At 33.6% G+C, this 13,646-nt stretch overlaps 1 protein-coding gene and 1 non-coding gene across 2 annotated transcripts in view; both read right to left on the reverse strand.

The window, feature by feature from the left end:
- The window catches only part of LOC145726841 (uncharacterized), a 40,577-nt gene that overhangs the window by 6,969 nt on the left and 19,962 nt on the right, over positions 1 to 13,646 (reverse strand). The gene's annotated exons all lie outside the window — the stretch shown is intronic.
- Positions 331 to 402, reverse strand: TRNAM-CAU (transfer RNA methionine (anticodon CAU)). Its single transcript has one exon. It is a non-coding gene; the product is annotated as a tRNA-Met (tRNA).

The raw sequence follows: 13,646 nt of genomic DNA on the forward strand, positions 1-13,646 counted from the left end.
CTAATTAAGATACAGTGTGTGTACATTTTAAATACTTTGTGTATTGCCCAATTGGCAAAATATTAATAATAGTTGTTGAGAAGTTTTGAGAACTACACCACTCTCTCTTCTCAGAAAGTTAAATTTTAAGCCATAAATCATGACTTTTCTGTAAGAATTTTAAACGAAAAAACTTTTTTCAAAAATCTAAACAATATTTAATTCTGTTAAAACTATTTCTGAAAATTAGTATTTACAAAAAAAACACATTTGTTATTAGTGTTAAAATAAACGTTACCATTTTACTTAATAATAGATGATATCGTCTAGAAATAAAAAAAAAAAGTTTTGTAGCAGAGCGTGGTTTCGATCCACGGACCTCTGGGTTATGGGCCCAGCACGCTTCCACTGCGCCACTCTGCTTATATTTGTAACTTCTCTAATGCGGCTCATACTCTAAAGCTAAGGATTATATAAAAAGGCCTACGCCTTGTAATACATAATTACACCTGTTTTTGTTATTTACGTATATTTTTCATTTTGGTATACTTCTCTTTTAGATTCGTGAGTAAATTATACTGAACCACTTTTAATGGTCAGCAAAGTTAAAAATACGACAATTAGGTATATTATACCTACAACAAAACGAACATAAAAGTGAAAGAAACACATAAGTGAAACATAACATAAAAAACTGAAAAAATTGTTAATTTTGGTATTAAATAACAGAAATATTTTTGTTGTTTTTTTATGGAGTCAACTAGAAATTAAGAAAACATATTTTCTATTAATATTTCAGCATAGGATTGTTGTAGAAAATTGTTACAAACAAACACTGGTTTGCTGAAAATAATGCATGAAGGTTCTCCATTATGCATTAATGGTTAGAAATTATGTAAATTAGCATTATCCAAATATTTACATCAATTGAGAGATGACATTTTCGTTAAATGTGTTACTTTACTAATCAAGATGCTTTTTGGCAAACAATAATGGAAAAAGCACGGTAACATACAAAAGAACACATGGCTTCAAACTTGACTAAAGAGAAATTAGCCTTTTATTCATAAAATAATAAATAATTTTCTTATTTGGTAGATAAAATCGTTAATTTTATGGCTCATCTCTGGCATAAATAGTAGTTTAGAAAATATTCCACATAATCCATTTAGGGGACCAAAAACTTCATTTTGCTCTAAAAGACCCTCTTCAAATTTTAACTGTCAATATATCAGCTGTTTTTTGAGGTACAGTAACGGTCAAGCACTCAAAAAAATCCTCTTTTCCTCCTCTTTCTAGTGGTGTCCTCCAAAATGACCTCAGCGGTCTGTGTTATACAGAGTGAGCCAAAAAAGTGAAGGGTGTTACAGTTTGGTCACCCTGTAAACAGTTTCAGCGGGAATTTGTCGGTTCAAACTCCGGATTCAGTTTTTCTGATTTTTTCTACGCAATTTTCACCCTTTGCACTTTTTTCAAATCTCTATTAGTTTAGGAGATAGTCCACAAAATCCATTTTGGGAACCAAAAACTTCATTTTGCTCTAAAAGACCCTCTTCAAATTTTAACTGTCAATATATCAGCTGTTTTTTGAGGTACAGTAATGGTCAACCACTCAAAATATTCCCATTTTCCTCCTCTTTCTAGTGGTGTCCTCCAAAATACCTCAGCAGTCTGTGTTCTACAGGGTGAGGCAAAAAGTGGAGGTGGTTACAGTTTGGTCACCCTGTAAGCAGTTTCAGTGGGAATTTGTCGGTTCAAACTCCGGATTCAACTTTTCTGATTTTTTCTACGCAATTTTCACCCTTTGCAGTTTTTTCGTATCTCTATTAGTTTTGGAGATATTTTACAAAATCTATTTAGGGACCAAAAACTCCATTCTGCTCTAAAAGACACTTCAAACTTTAACTGTCATTATATAAACTGTTTTTTCAGGTTCACTAACGGTCAACTACTCAATAAATGGCCTTTTTTTTCCTCTTTTTAGTGGTGTCCTCAAATATTACCTCAGCGGTCTGCGTTATACAGGGTGAGCCAAAAAGTAGAGGTTGTTACAGTTTGGTCACCCTGTAAGCAGTTTCAGTGGGAATTTGTCGGTTCAAACTCCGGAGTCAGTTTTTATGATTTTTTCTACGCAATTTTTACCCTTTGCACTTTTTTCGTATCTCTACTAGTTTAAGAGATAATCCACAAAATTCATTTTGGGAACCAAAAACTCCATTTTACTCTAAAAAGACCCTCTTCAAATTTTAACTGTCAATATAACAGCTGTTTTTTAAGATACAGTAATGGTCAACCACTCAAAAAATTCCTCTTTTCCTCCTCTTTCTAGTGGTGTCCTCCAAAATCACCTCAGCGGTCTGTGTTCTACAGGGAGAGGCAAAAAGTGGAGGTGGTTACAGTTTGGTCACCCTGTAAGCAGTTTCAGTGGGAATTTGTCGGTTCAAACTCCGGATTCAGTTTTTCTGATTTTTTTTACGCAATTTTCACCCTTTGCACTTTTTTCGTATCTCTATTAGTTTAGGAGATAGTCCACAAAATCCATTTTGGGAACCAAAAACTCCATTTTGCTCTAAAAAACACTCTTTTTAGGTTAACGGTCAATATATCAGCTGTTTTTTGAGGTACAGTAACGGTCAAGCACTCAAAAAATTCCTCTTTTCCTCCTCTTTCTAGTGATGTCCTCCAAAATTACCTCAGCGGTCTGCGTTATACAGGGTGAGCCAAAAAGTAGAGGTTGTTGTATTATAGTATCTACAAAAAGTTTTTCGTCAATTTTACCAACATTTTAAAATTTACATAATTATCTACAAGAAACAAACTTTTTCTCTCTAAAATCTTTGGTCTGACAGTGGTTAAACAATGTTTTTGTTGGCAAATGGTCAGAACGAAGAATACTTACACGGTGGCCTGATAGATTTCAGGATTTGACGCCATGTGGCTTCCTTCTATGTTAGCATTTTAAAGGCAGTTGTTTGTATATCTTTGAACTGTTATTCTATTGTGTGGCTAAGAATAGGCAACATTTAAAACAGTTCTTAAATTGATTTTTGTAGACAAATATTTGTTATTTACTTATCAAGTAAAATGAATGAATTTTATTTGTCAGGTAATGCATAGGTTGAGCAATTTTCTGTACACAAATTGAATCTATTACGAAAAATTGGCGTTTTGCTATCCAAGAGATCTTAACATAAATACTCACTATTGAGACAAAGAAAATTTTGAAATGATCACCTCGTAAAAGACAAAACTGATGAGAAAACTTAATATGCTATTTAGTTCACTTACAGATTACTACAACATACTTACATAAACAATAAATTTTTTAGTGCCTATCTATCAACTTGTGGATTACTAGAGCGTAACATCTGTAAAAAGATAGGTTCACGTATGTGTGTAATCAAGCCTTTACGAAGATTCTCATTACGAAATGTTACCACAAAAATTGACGATGGATGAAGCCAATCACCTGCTTATTATGGCCGAATTTTTTCCGAACCATATAAGGAATGTTGTTTAAATTGGGTTGATTATAGAATCGTGACCTTGTCGTGATTAATAGAAGACAATAATAATCGTTTAAATGTGGAAAAATTTGTGTGTTTATTGATATAGTAGATTTTGTTACAAAGCCGTTTTGTCTGTATAAAGTGAGTGGTTTTAACCTACATATCCATAACGCTTAAGCGAAAGGGATTATCGTGAAATATCACACGATTATCTGACATTTAGCGAAAATGATCGGAAGGTTAAGCGGTTTTTACTTGAAGAACAGGTGCACCTTTGGCGTTGAAAATTTTATTCGAAAAATACAAGGATTCTAGTGAATGGCTTTTCTTTTTTTTTGTAATTGGTACAGGATATTGCCTAGAAGCAAAATAATTGATTAACCCCTTTATCGAGACTTTCGTCACTGAAATGGCACAAGATCTATTTCCACCGGATATTGCGTTTCCATTAAAATAATCACCGGCTGTCGATTGTCAATTAACTGCTTTTGTATAATTCCACAATCGTTGTGCTTTCAAGCTCTCTTTTGCTAATAACCACTTTCGGTAGGTATTATTGTTTGAACCATTCAGGAAGAGTTTATTTATGGTTCCCAATTTACTGTTACCAACACGTTTTCTATCTCATACTGGAATTTAGCCTAAAAAAAGTGAAAAGCCATTTACGGGGTGACAGACATTAAAAAATATCTCCGAGTCACTTGTACTAATGGAATTCCTCTTATGACCATTCGAAGCATCGACAATTCAAGTCCGTTTACTCACTAATGCCTTTCGGAATGCATTAAGAATGCATATATGCGTCGCTTGTCGCTGATATTTAACCAATGGATTATTTGTCAACCATACCGAGGGAAAGGTCGAGTTATTTAGACCACATGGGATCAATATGGTTGTTCCTTCAAGGTATTGACTTGGTAGTGTCAAAAAAATCTGTGAATCGTTTTTTTTTTCTCAGGATTGAATAACCTTATTTTGTCCAGTAATGTGGTTTTCAGGGGTTTAAATTAAAAAAAAATAAATTTAACATGTCTAAGATCAAAAATCAATATGATGATTGAAGGCGATATAAAGCGTAAAACACAAATATGTATACTATAAAACATCAAGGAACAGGCATTCGAAAATGCAATAAGACATACAAATAATAATAGACCTCTTTTGGGAATATAGAAATATTGAAATAATACAAGGAGAAAAACAAGAAATGTCACATCTTAACTTTAACTATGTTACATTGCAAGTGATAACATAAGTTAGTTTAAAAAAAGCAATTTGCTACCTCTGTCACATTTTGCCTTGTAATTATTGATGGAGACTCTGAAGGGCAGAAACACCTTACTACAATCTTGTAGAGGATAAAATTCCCTACAACTTTTCTTATTCAAGTTATTTTGTAACTCCTCAAATAACGGAGCTACGATTAGTCAAAATAATGTTTGATGCATCCTATCAGTTTTTGCCTTGTAAGGCGTAAAAGCCACGTGAGACTTTTTATGTCAAAACGAAATTTGAACATTTGTCACGTGACTGTTTCAGTTTAAACATATAGTGTAGACTAAATAAGCGAGTTATTTCCGATTGAATGAAGCATTGCACTAAAAAAAGTGGAAAATAAATTCATCGACTTTGACGCCCTCTACCGGCCCAATCAATAATTCAACCAACCAGTTGGCTATGGCTGTGAAAAGTCAAAATAGCCGCCAAAAGTCACGTGACACCAAAAACCGGTCAAAATAGCTGAATTGGGTGTGCGTGTGTCATGTTTTGACAGAACAAAACAAAAGAAGTAAAGTAGATATTATTTTCTTAGAATTCCCAGTCCTCCCTCTCAGGTACTACAAACTCTAGAGGTCTGCTGGACAGAAGCGTCGGAGGCACCCGATCCTGCTTCATTAACAATTCCGGGCACACCCTCACCGCCCCCCAGCCCCCGAGATGACGCTGAGTCTGTAATCGAAGGATCCTCGGCTGGAGTCCCCACGTTGTATCAAAGGCCCTTTTGCACGCCCAGAGAGCATTGCGAGCCTTCCCGGTTTTGACTGCAAGGTGCTCGTTCCAGGTCAGCCTGGAATCTAGAATGACCCCTAGGTATTTGACCTAGGATTTGTACCCCAGAATGTGGCCGAACAGATTTAAGTCCGGCAACAAGTTTTCGTCGTTCGTAAAGACACTTTGGCCAGGTTCACAGAGAGACCCTCCTCCTCACATCAAAACTGTGTGGATCGAAGCGAAGAGCAGCCTGGATATTTCTCGCCAGGCCCTCAACGGCAAGAGTTGAGTCTCCAGAGCAGAGTATCAACAACTAGGTACCAAAGCACCACTGCCCTTCTCCAGCCTCCGTACGAGGTGATGAAGGGCGGCTTCCGTAGACCTACCCGCCCTGTAAGTTTATTGCTTCTCGTGTAGAGGAACCCCAGTGAGCAGCTCTTCCTTAATATGATGGTCCAAAACCTCGAGAGGCTGATGAGTCGAAACGATTTCGGAATAAAGTAATCTCCCTTTCCCTTTTGGGAATGAACACGACTCTTACTCTTCTCCAGACCCCCGGGATGTACCCCAGAGTGAGCGATCGCCTAAATATATGGATAACTATAGAATATCTGGCAATTGGCAAACGCAGTAAAAGTGAATAATGTGATATAGACCAATATGAATCGTCCACTTCAAGAAGAAGATTAGTAACATTAATTAGCTGGTTGAACGATAATTCGATCCGCTTCATAAACCATCGTTCTACAAACTTAACTAAAATTCAAATTAGCTTAGCTATTATTAATGAATTTTTAAATTAATAAACTAGGTGACTGAAAAAGAAAAGTGATCAAATGAAAGTGTCGAAAATCTCACGCAGACCATATGCGACAGATTCGGACCATAAACGCCCGTATATTACCATCAAAATGAACTTGACCACCATTAACCAGATGTTTGGTAATTGACCTTTGATGGTGTTTGCGTAAATGGTATACCATTTTTAATTTCATTGAAGATTTCACTTCGTGTAGAGCGTAGGTTGAGTTGGTTTTGTTGCATCTTTAGGTGCGACTGACACACAAACTTTTTACAGAATTATCGTCTTGATGCTCATTTTCTTGTCCGATAGCTTTGCGATATTTTGTCTTACTAAGGCAGGATCAAAGGTCAAGAATTCAAGACTATAGTAATTGAATACGGCTTATTGAGTTATGGATCAGTAAAAGTTCACGGAATCGGTTACAGCAAAGCCGATTAGTGGGTAATATACCGAAGACTGTGTATATCTATAATCACGTTTAGTATTTCGAGAATCCCACATAAATATATCACGAACCTCCTTAGAAGGTATTATTGCCCAGTTGCAACAGAAACCGTTTGGTTTACGGGAGGTCAAGATAAACGATATTTGAAAGGTTTCATCGGCCAGCCTGCTTTTATAAACCAAGCCTAGAAAGCAATTTAGAATTTTTTTTTTTTTTGATAACTATGCCTTAAATTGTTGTTTTTTACAGGAACATATAAATTACGTTTTTAATCTTAAAAATCAGTATCCGATTTGACGTTAAAAAAATTAGTCACGTGACTTAAAATATATCAGTTAGTCCAAACGTAAACACAAATTTGATGTGTCACGTGCCCATTTTAAAAATATCAGTTTAAAATGAAAAACGAACGCTTTTTATTGATTAGCTTCTTACTTACTGTACAGGGTGAGTACGATAGAGTGAATTATCTCATTAGTACCGAAAAACAGAAAAGTGTTAGAGAATATTGAGAAGCATATAGTTTAAAATTACTTTTGGATATACACACAACACATTAAAATTTTAAGATATTTTTGTTCATAATGTCATAAATTTACAGGGTGTTTCATTTAAAAAAGTCGAGTTTTTTTAAGTTAAATTAGTCAAAGTATATTTAAAAAAATTGAACGCTCTGTAGGATCTAACTCAAGATTTGGATACATCTTTTTTGTCATCCCTGTAGAACGTTTGCACCAAATATGAGTATTCTACCTTTAGAAAGAATAGTGATACAAATTTCCATCTTAGTTAAAACTTATATTTTTTTGAAAAAATTTAAATATTAGAAAAACTAGTAGGGGTAGGTATATGACATTATTAACAAAAAAGTTTTAAAATTTTACAGAGATTCTAAAAATGTGTTCAACAAATAGGGGATTTTATTTAAAGAACTAATATTTTATCTACCACGCCTTTATGAACCACCCTGTATATCCAAAGGTAATTTGAAACTATGCATCTCAATATTCTCTAAAACATTTTTTTTGTATTTCTCGAAACAAATGAGATAATGAACTTTACTCTATCGTTGATTCACCCTGTACATCAGGGTGCGTATTCTTGAAACGAGGCGGGAAGGGAACTATTAAGAGAAAGACCTCTAGAATGTGACAGGAATCCGCCATTGTCAGCTTCTTCTGTCACATTCTATCAATATTTCTCTTGAGAATTCCGTTTCCCTGCTTTCAAGAATTAGGCTCCTGGACCGAAAGATGCAACTCCCAGCTTTGTGTTACTACTTATAGAATTAGTTAGCAGTGTTTAAGGAAATGTGGGAAATTGTGATATTTTCGAGACAACGACAATAAATGAAAACAACTGTTCTTCTCAGCCCTAAGTTTCAGTTTTATTCTGGTGTCCTACCAGAATTTGACAAAAATTCAAGTAAGCTGAAATGACGAATAATCTTGCATGTTACCTGGAAGCTTTCCAAGTTGGTTTAAATGCCTGTTTACAGTAAACAAATTCTAAATTAATTATACTTTTAAACAACAAAGGAGCAAACAGTGCCTACCACATATGTTATACCAACTTGCTATGAATAACAGCAGGTAATCAAGGAATATTTTGCCCTTTCAACATGATGTTTTAAACCAATTCCAGACTAAACAAGCAAGTTGTTTATTATTTTGTTTAAAACGTGTTTCGCAGTTAATCGCTAATTAAAAAGCTGTTAACTATACTACTACACAAAACCAATCTGAACACACGTAATCTCGTTCCTGCATGAGGTTATACAATAATGCAATATTTGCTATACTGGCAACGTTTTTTTTTTGTTGGACGAGTTGCAAAAGTAGTAAAAGGTCAAAGACGCTTAATAAACGTTCAACACTCTCATAAAATCAGTGTTGTTGTCATAAATGATTTTTGTTCTCAAAAATGACCAGAGATCTTTGGTTATGTTTTGCTAAAATACAGTTTTTATTACTGAATTGTTAGTCGTTTTTACTTAATAACAGCCACGAACCGCCCCTGCATAAACCGATACCAAAGGGACCTGAAAATCGCTTTTATTATTTATTTATGATTGATCGTGATTGTAGGTTAAGTGGATGATCTAAATTTACAACTAAAACTTCAGTATCAGGGCCAATCGATAATTGGTGCCAGCCCCGCGTACCTAACATTCACTTTGTTGTTTGTAAAACAGTTTTGACCTCTTCATTGGCTCGGAAATTTACCGGTCAAAGAAAACAAACATCCATTAAGTGTTTTTTCTGTCTTATTCAAAGGATGTGCCTACATATTTGGTCAACAAAGCCCCATAGCCAAATATCCGGTGCAAGGCACTTTCTCCTCATTATCCATTTTTTTTTTCAGACATTGAATAAAGTTGAAATATTAATTGCGGTTGCAAAACTCTCGCTATGCTTTTTCCTGCATTTTTATGGCGTTAATAATGATGTAGACACCAGAGAACAAGGAGAAGCACGAAACACATAATAAGTCACGACTGTTTAATTAATTTTTAACTTGGGAACGTCCAAAGTACGTAAACTGTTAGCTTTTTAGTAGAAAAAAATGGTTTTATTCTTCGCAGCGGTACTGAACAACGACCATTGAAATTGCACACCAGATGTTAGGTGTATGGAGTATCAGATCGCAAGTATCGATTTCACTTGTGGTGTATGGTTAGCTTTTTTGAATGGATAGTATTCACTCACTGTGTGGTAAATGGATGTATACACCTTTATAATGATGGTGCTTGATTTTTAGTTTTGCGCTTTTATTACAAGGAATTTGTAGTGGGTGTTCTAACACATTACTTCAATGAGTTTTGGTAAGAGTTAAGAGCGTTTTGTATTACGTTTCAATACTCAATAAATTACAAAAACACTATAACTACTATAATATGATATTTTTAATTGTATGTAGTTCCTACTTCCTACATAGTGGGTGTTTATGAAGTAGATGGTTACATTTTGATGAGAATCTCTTATAACAGGACTTATAGTAGATAGCAACCACATGGCCATAAAATGCAAGCAAAAAACATTTTATTTGGCAAAAAGCACGAACCAGAAAGTACTAAGAATGTCTGGAATATAAAGTAAAACTTGCAGAAACATATAAACATTTAAATTTTGCAATAGTGACTAGGTTTACTGTAACCCTAATTGCAATCAATGTGTTGCTAAAATTAGTCTCTTGTTATCAGAACGTATTATTGACTTATCAAAATATTACAATTGTTCAACACACAAAATCAAAAGGCCATTAATTTACATTAGTAAATGCACTGATTGTTTAATAGTTGTAATCTTGACAATGACCAATCACCAAGCAGATTGCATTGTTAGCCACCTGTTGTTTTATGTGATTAATAATAATAATGGTTAAGTTTCATGTTTTACTTGCTCCAGAATATAAAGTATGTGTTTATACTTAAAAGGCATTCCAAGTAGTAGTATTATACCAAGTAGTAAAGTGTCTTCCTTAGAATGTACCTATTTAGGTTTATGTAGCTTTGAAACTAATTTTTTTGGAGCATTTCCACAATATCTTATTAGCTCTTCCTATATTGGAACATTAGATACATTAGTTTTCACTGATAATCAAAACTGTGAAATACTGAAAAAAAACAGATGTAACAAAAAGCATTAAGAATACTGTTATTAACCAAAATAATGAAAACGAAACACTAAGTAAGATAAAGAAAATAAGTTCAAGAAAAGTAGTAATATAATTAAGTGAATGGAAATGGAAAAAGGAAAGAAGACAAAATTTCAAATAGAAATTCAAAAAAAGTGAATAACAAATTATCACGCACATTTTATCTAACTCTAGAAGGAGAATAAAGGCAAGTTTCTGAATAACATGTCTGTTCTGGATATCAAAATAGTTCATCAGCTAATTTAGGAAAAATAGGTTAATAATTCCTAATTCGTTTTTGATTATGATCAAGAAAAGTTGTTCTCATAAACATTACAAACCACACTGTGGAGAGTGTTGTTATGACAAAAATGTTACATTTTCTGGCTAAAAAAATTCTAAAAAATGCTTTTAGAAAGTTTTTATATACTTTGTATAAGTATTGTTTACTACCTTGAGTGATTAAATTATTCAAACCATCATTTTGTATATCCCTCAGTAATGAACAAAGATAGAATCTAAGGCATCTAAGGAATTGTAGGTGAATTCAAAAGACTGATAATGAAAAAGCTAATAAATGCACATCAAAAGCAACAATTCAGGCAAGGGAATTTAGACTATAACATGTCAAGTAAATGTGTCTTGGACGAACCATACTCTAAGTAGTCTTTACAGCTCCATGAAGCCAAATTTGACAGTTCTGACGTTCGGGGACACTTAAATACTTTGATTGCGTCACGTGACAGCTGTCATAACTATCAAAACTCAATCAGCAGTGACCTGAAAGTGTAAAATATCAAATAGATGTGTTCCTTTGAGGGATTGCACTGTAAATTGTGTTTGAAGATGGATGCAATCAAATTTGTCAATTCTGACATTAAGGAACACTTTGATACGTCACTTTGTAGCGTCACAACTGTCAAATTTGGCTTTATGGAGCTTTACATACAATTTACATTTACAGTTAGGACTATAAATACAATGTACAGTATGATTAATTCAAGCGGTAGAACTATCTTGCATTGGTAATTTTGCGTCACAGTTGCATGATTTTTGACAGATGTCAGGTGACGTCTCTGACAGCTGTCAAAAATCATCATCTGTTAATGTCATAACTATTAAGTTTAGCTCTGTGGAGCTATAAGGTGACGTAAGAAATAAGTGTTAACCTCACAAATGTCAAAGGCCTTTATTGAGGTGTAAATAGAATGAACAACTGTTTCGCATTTAACAGTTTTATCTCACTGGTGAATGAGTTTTAACAGTTATAACAAGTGTCACCTGACTACAAGCCACGCTATTAAGTGTCATAGCTGTCAAATTCAACGTCATAAATGCCAAATTTAACATTTACTGCGTGAATCATTAAAAAGACGCGACTATTTAACATTTTACAGTTTCACGGTACTGTTTAATGAGTTTTGACAGCGTCTAACAGTGACTGTAAATCTGTCATTAAACGACATAACTAGGTCAGTGATTCAAAGTGGTCCACGTTTTCCTTCTTAACAAAGTGACTAAATTAAAGGTTTTGACTTTGGTAACTTTGATTTGAATGTAATTTTCAAAGTATCTCTTCCACGTGGAAAAAGCGTTTTAAGAGTCTAAAAAACTGAAATTTCTTTGGTTTGTGAAGGTTCAATCAATCAATCAATGTCACTAGTCGAAAGTTCCATTACCTGAAAGCTAAGCCAAACCAAGAATCAAAGAAAAACTGAATCAGCTGCTGTTGAATCAGCAGAAAGGAATATGGGATGATAGAGAATATCACAAAATCATGAATCTTTTTCTACAAACTATGAAACATGTTTCTTTCTTCAGATCAAAAAAATACAAAGTTGTCCAATGGAAAAAGCATTTATTTAAACAGCTGACTTGCTAAAGTCAATACCAGAAATACTAACTTTGGATCACCTTTGCACTATAAGCAACTCTTGTTGAAATGGTTACCAAAACCAAAAATTTTTAAAAATTCCCATACATTGAACTACATTATACATTTTAATTTGCTTCCTCTTCCTGAAAAAACTAGAATTTAACATAAAACTTTCTAAACGACATTTTTTGGAAACAACTCTAGAAGTAAATGGTTGAGTATAAATGTCCGTAATATCTTAAATAACCTCAAACATTGATGATAATAATGTAGAGTTGTAAGGTTAGGTTGGTTTCGTTTTTTAATGAAAAACCATCTTGAGTTATTAAATTATACTATTAAATATTCCGAGTTATAATCTAAAACACTTTCAGGGTTGATGAAATGTAGATGCAGATGAAGACTTTAGATGAATGTAAATTTGTGTGTTTCACACAACTACTACTTTAGAAGTATTCTAGAAGTCACCAGATATACTGATTTGTTTATACTTAAATGTTTATTATAAAAAGTGTCGGTTAAATCAAGGTTTTTAGAGAGTTTTCCCTCAAGCTAAAGTTAACTTGTATACATAGAACCTTACTTCCTTCAGTGACAAAAATCCACCTAGAACTGTCCATTTCATAGATGATTTTTTGCACTATTATGTACTTCTATGATGACAGTCCCTTTAAAACTATTCAATATTGATATTAACTGCACTAAATGGAAAATCTGGAAATGTAATTATTCAGTATGTAACAATTCCAGATTCTTCTTAACTAGCCAGAACTTCTAAAAGTAATAGATTGTTGAACTGACATGATTTTGTTAAATGCCTTTGAATATCAGACAATAATATTTTTGTCAAGAGGTTATTTATTACTATTGTTTATTTATATACAAATGTAAAAACGCAATATATGCTACTAAAGTTCTAATAATAACAATGGTCCATAAATCAAGTGCTTCCTTAGAGTTTGGTCAACCTTGTTTTGCTATTAACAATGCGATATTCTTTTCTTTAATCAACTTTCATTACTGGCATTAACCTTATTGGTATAGTAGGTTTTTAGCAATATTTTTTAAAAAAGTCTGTCTTTTAAACTACAAACTATTGCTTCATAAAGTTTCTGTGTACTATATTCAGACATTAAAAATATAAAAACCAAATTTATTACATTTCAAAGACTTGTTTGTGGTAACAACGACTAGCATATATTTGTAACAACTTGTAATTTGTCTGAGAACCTTTAAGCTGACCAAATCTGCAGTGGTACTGGGCCTATAAATCTATAACGTCTTGGAGAGAAACGAGAGACTAGAAACGCGTTTCTGACTAATTGGACACGACGTAATGGAAGCATTTTCAGACGAAACCAACTTGCAAAATCCGTTAAAATTTTAAGACCAATTAATAAGTAT

This window comes from Ips typographus, linkage group LG3 (assembly GCF_016097725.1).
Source record: "Ips typographus isolate SLU linkage group LG3, UJ_Ityp_2.0, whole genome shotgun sequence".
NCBI classification, from domain to species: Eukaryota; Metazoa; Arthropoda; class Insecta; order Coleoptera; family Curculionidae; genus Ips; species Ips typographus.